Here is a 6000-nt window from a genome sequence, read left to right as displayed (position 1 = left end):
GCTGCTGTGTCAGGCTCATATGGCGAATGCTTTGGTCCACTGAGCCGTTGCATCTGCCCAGTGGCTGAGGGGAAAGAGTCTTAGTATTCCTTTTACAGCTGAGGAAAGTGGAGCTCCAACTCATTAAGTGCTGGCTTAAGGTCATACACCTAGAACTCAAGAGCTCCGTGCTAAACATGAGGGCGCTGGCGTGGCCTGCTCGCGGTTTCAGTACTGGAGCCCAAGACCCTGCTTTTGTTGTTTTCTTCCACAGTATTCTCTCTCTCTCTCTCTCTCTGTGTGTGTGTGTGTGTGTGAGCCAGAGATTGATGTCAGGTATCTTGCCTGTCTCCACATCCCCAGCTGTGGGCTTACAAGGATGCACATCATACCCCACTTTTTTAAAATTAATTTTTATTTAAATTAAACGCAATCTTATTTTACATACCAGTCCCAGTTCCCTCTCCCTCCCTTCCTCCCGTTCCCCCCACTAACTCCTCATTGCACCCTCTATCCTCCCCAGGGAGGGTGAGGCATTCCATAGGGGACCATCAAAGTCTGCGCAACCATTGGGGAGGGCCTAGGCCCTCTCTCCCATGTGTCTAGGCTGAGTGTCCCATAGGGAATGGGCTCCCAAAGTCCATCTGTGCACTACATACCCAGCTTTTACGTGGGTGCTGGGGATCCAAACTGATATCCTCAAGCTGTGGCAATTACTTTACCAACTGAGCCAGCGTCTCAGCCTAAGGATCACAACTTACTTAACTTTTGTGTAACTGAAATTAATCTTTATATCAAATAGTCATCCTGTTGGGTGTGCAACATCTCAAGCAACACAGACACTCTTCCTTGACTCTGCATCATCTGGGACAAGTCAGGCTTCCTTAGTCCTTTCAAACTTGCTCCATGGGCACATGTGTCTCCCTGTCCATTCGCCTAAAGAAGGACAGACAGTTGCAAGCATGTGTTCTGAAGCATCTCTCAAGGATGGCCTCAGTCTCCCGGGCCCTGAGAGGTTGGAGTTCTAACTTTGGTAATTACTCAGCAGACATAACTGCCCAGCCTCTTACTATTTAAAAATTTCCATCTCTCTTTCCATATCACACATTTTACTGTCCTCACCTCTCACCTCTAACCTTATGACTCCTTCCTTCCTTTCTGGCCCCCACAGACATCCGGTCAACTTAAACACCAAAATCTAAAAACTTGAACCTATCTATGGTCTTCAATCGAGAGAGAACATACATTTGTCTTTCAGGCCTGGTTTACCTCATCCAGTATAATATTGTCCAGTTCTGTCCATTGTCCTGCAAATTTTATAATTTTCTTTACAGGTGAATAAACCTTGGTTGTGTGTATGTACCATATTTTCATTATCCAGTCACCAGTTGGTGAATATCTAGGCTGATTTCCACTTCCTAAATATTGTGGACATCAGCAATGAACATGGATGTACAGTATCTATGTCACAGGACATGGTGTTGCCCTGGTACATGCCCAGAAATGATATGGCCAGGTCATATTGTAGCTTGGGTTTAGCTTTTTGAGCAACCTCCACACTGATCTCCACAGTGACTATAAGTGCTCTGCACCCACAATAGGGATTTGGGTTCTTCTCCCGTTCCCGTCCTTACCAGCGCCTGTCATTTGTTTTCTGTGTTGCTATTCCTACCAGGGTGACATGGAATCCCAAAGTAGTTTTGGATTGTAGTTACCTGATGGAGAAAGATGATAAAAACTTTAAAGACCATTAGCCATTTGTATTTCTTTTGAGAACTCTCTGTTAAGTTTGAACAAATTGAGTTGTTTTCTTGCTATTCAGTTTTTTTGTTTTGTTTTCTTTGTTTTTATCTTTTAGTTCTTTGTATATTCTAAGTATTTGTATAATCATATGTATAGCTGGCAAAATTTTTCTCCCATTCTATAGTCTGTCTTTTCACTTGGTGAGTATTTCCTTTGCTATGCAAGTTTTTTTTTTTTTTTTAACTTCATAGCCTGGGCCTTTTGATCCACCTTCATCTGCTTCCTGAGCATTGAAACCACAGGCGTGCGCCACCATGCCTAGTATTCCGGAGTCCTTCCCCAGCCTTCTGTTGTGCTGGGGATTCTGAACTTGGGGTTTCAAGTATGCCGGGAAAATTCTATTCTTTGGACTTCTTCCTCTTTTTGACTCTGAACCCCAACCCCAACTACTTGCTTTAGAAGTCACTCATTCTGGAGGTTACATGTCTACATTTTATCAGTCACACTAGCTTTTCTGTAGAAGGGATTGCTGGCATGTGGCTGAAGACGGTAGTGACGCCCAGGTTACTGCTCAGGAACGTGAGGGACTTTTTAATAGGAACTGTTGAATGGAGCTGGGCTCTTTACCTGTTGTACATTTCATGACAAGCCACAAAGCTGGATTGTAAATCACAGGCCACTGACTACCTCACCTTCAGGCGCCTCCTCTGGCACCTTAGTCGTCAAGCTGCTTTGCCCGGTCATATTCTAAGCGCCACCATGATGAGTCTCCCTTCTAATTTTCCCACCACCTCCCAAGAGCACCACCCTCTGGAGACCAGCTGTCAATACACGAGCCTTTGAGTGGGCCGCCCGGATCCCAGCTATTTTCCTTGGAAGACTGGAGGAGAACTGAAATCCCACAGGGGCGGAAGATGGGCTGAGAATTAGGAGTTTGGGGGGGGGGGGTGTGCCAGGCCTTCCCTGGAGTCAGCCCAGCTTGTGGCAAAGGCGCCCTGTGGGGTAAAGTAGGAAAACTTCCCGTTCAGTTCCTCCAGCTCTGCATAGTGCGCCCAGCATTTCCTCCACTCTCTACCCCTCCCCTAAATTCTTGTGCGCTCTCCCTCTCCCAGGCCAAGCCCTTGTTTTCTGGAGAAATACCGAGTCTCTTGTGCTGGCAGCACTCCATATTTGCCTTCCTTTGCCCTCCATCGTCTCTAAATGATATGCCTTGGCTTCCTTCCGGTTGAACTTTGTCCTAATGGTGGTGGAGTCCTTTTTCCAACTGCCAAAAGCAAAGATAAAAAAGTGAACACAGAGGTGAACCTACACTGATTGCACAAGTTGTAAGCCAGCCATCGCTGTAACATCACCACACTGGGAATGTGATTCGATAGAAGAGTTTGCTTGGCTTCTCGGTCTTCACCCCCTCCCCCCACTTGAACTTTCACCTTGGTGTCCTCAGTGCAATCAACCAGAGGACAGGATTGGAGCCAGCACAACAATTGCCTCCGTCTGGCACTTTCCTTCTAGGTCTGAAGCATAGAGAGAAACACTAGATGTGACTTTTCTGTACTCCAAACTTCCTGTGTTTTTTCTTCACAGCATTCGCCTGTTTTTCCCTGTGTCTCTCCTTTCCCTTCTGGGATGCTCAGTTTCTATTTCCCAATCATGTTTTGCAATCAAATTGGATCTTCCTTTCTTAGAGTTATGTGGGTATAGAAACCCACAGAAACCCACATAAATTCAGATTGTATCCGTGGGTTGCAGAGAAAGCAGATTGTGCAATAAAGAATTTTCAACCCTTGTCCTCAGCTCCTGGGAAGCCATCTCTGAACTCTTGGGAGAGCCTGTCTGATAAGAGTGCTGTTTGCTGAAAGGACTCAGGCAATGCCAGACATTCTAACTTAGGGTGGGACATGGACACACAGTGTCAGCTGACCCCTGAAGCCATTATAGACTGAGGAGGCAGCCATGTTCACAAGAGCCAGCCTGTAAACCCTGAGACACCAATTCTGGGGCACCCCTTGCCTTGTGATGCGTCATACTGTCACACATTATTTCAAAAACAGTATTTCGTATCATCCAGGACTTAACTGCCAAAGGATGCCAAGAAGGTTTGTATATGGAGCTGTGCCCCCTCCACCCCGCCACTTGTTGTTAAAAAATAAAAATGAAATTGCAAGTATAATAGCAGCCATCTAGTGACAGTGAGTCACCTTGGAAGCAGTTGTGAGCTTCTCTGAACTTACTGTTTTGAGAGTGAGAGTGGTCTTGGGAATCATTCCCAAAGTGTATATATAGTCTTAGTCTAGGACTCTGAATGAATGGTCCTAATCTTGGATTTTCCACTTTCTGGGAAAGTGGAAGTTGAAGTTGTAGTGGATGTTGTAGTGAGATATTCACTTTGTTTTCTTCTGTGGCACTGACCACGCCATTGGGGGTGGAGACAGGGGCGGAAGTAACCTGGGGAACTAGGTCTGAGGAGGAGCCTGGGAGCGCTCTCCTGCTGGTAGGGGGCACTGTCATGGGGATCCTAAGAAGACTAAAAAAGACACAGAAATCCTGGCTGTAGTCTGCAAGGCTGTTTTGAATGTTGGATCACCTGGGATGCTGTCTCAGGGGGGTCTAGCTTGATCAAACCATGTTAGTCTGGAAGGAATCCACAGCTTTTCATTTTTTGTGGAAACAAAACTAGAAATCCTTTCCCCAGTAACCTGTCCTTAGATTTAAATTTTGAAGTCAACGCATTTTTAAAATATATAAATTGAATTAATCTAGCAATATTTCTTTTAACAGTTGTTATTTCCTCAGCAGTCAAACAATAGAAAGACAATATAATACTGTGCAGTATCCAGATTCTCTCTGTGCTTTCCATCTTTACCAACTGTAGACAAAGACTTGCTCAGGTCTTGTTTAGGCAGGCAGCCGTGTTGGAGAGACTTCACTGGTCTAGGTTCTCTGACATTTCTAGGAGATGAAATCTCAGCAAAATCCCTGGTCCTCTGGGTCTTAGAATCTTCTGCCCCCTCTTCCACAGTGTTCTCTGAGCCTTTGGCGCAGGGGTGGTGTGGAAAGTGTAATTCTTTGGGGCTTGAGCACCACGTGGTCACTTGTTCCTCGCAGTTTGATTGGTGTGTTTTTCTGAAATGGTTTCCGTCTATTGCAAAGAGAAGTTTCTTTTTCGAGGAGTGAGAACTACACGTGTGTATAGTATAAGAATAAATATTTAAAGTCCCCCAGAGCACAGGGGAAGTGGGGGGGGCAGCGAATGGAGAGAGAAGTAGGAGAAAGCGAGGGGGAGGAAAGGAAAACACGTGCGACCAGGAAGATTGAGCCCTGTTAGGAATAGAAGACAGGAGAGAGAGAGAGAGACAGAGAGAGAGAGAGAGAGAGAGAGAGAGAGAGAGAGAGAGAGAGAACATAAAAGAGGGAGCCAATATTGGTTTGAAGATAAAATTGAACACAAAGAATGGTCTAGAGAACTACAAGACTGCCGCCATCTAACAATTTGAGCTTCCGTGGAAAGGCTACCATAAATGCCCTTCCTGGATAGTGAGATAAACAACTAACTTATCCATGGAGCCTTCATCTAATGCCTGTTGGAAACAGGAACAAACACCCATACATAAACAGTGAATCAAACTAGAACCCAGATGCAGATGGAGAGGACAAGATGGAGAGGCTGAAACACATACAGACAGCTTACCTGAACAAGGAGGAGCTAACGGGCCACAAGACTGATAGCTGGGAAGCCAGCATGGGACTGACTCAGGCCCCCCTGAATATGGGTCTCAGCCAGAAGGACTGAGCAGTCTAAGAGACCTCGGACAGTGGAGCCAGGATGTATCCCTGGTGCACAAAAGGGCCTTGTGAACACATCCTCCATGGAGGGATAACTGCCTTATTCTAGAGACAGGAGAGAAGCCCTAGTCCCTACTTCACATGACCTGTCAGATCTACATGACCCCAACTGGATGGCATTGCCCTACATATGGTATTGGGGTGGGGGGATGGGAGGGGTGGGTGGTTAGGGTGCATGTGAGAGGGCAGAGAGGGTAAAAGGGAGGGAGGGAGGGTGAGAGGAAGGGAGAGGGAACTGGGATCGACATGTAAAATAATAAATTAAATAAAAAGAATAAATATTTAGAGTGTGGCTAGGGTTACGCTGGGTTAGTAAAGTGGGGGTTGTAGGTTCCCCTTCACAATCATGACCTCACTAGCCCTTGGTAGTTGCTTGAGCTTTCAGCACTGGGCATGATTTCCTTCTTGTTGGGCAGACTTAAGTTCTATTAGAGC

The sequence above is a fragment of the Phodopus roborovskii genome, unplaced genomic scaffold, assembly GCF_943737965.1.
Source record: "Phodopus roborovskii unplaced genomic scaffold, PHOROB, whole genome shotgun sequence".
NCBI lineage: Eukaryota > Metazoa > Chordata > Mammalia > Rodentia > Cricetidae > Phodopus > Phodopus roborovskii.
The sequence above is the reverse complement of the archived record's forward strand: the minus strand, read 5'-3'. Positions refer to the sequence as shown.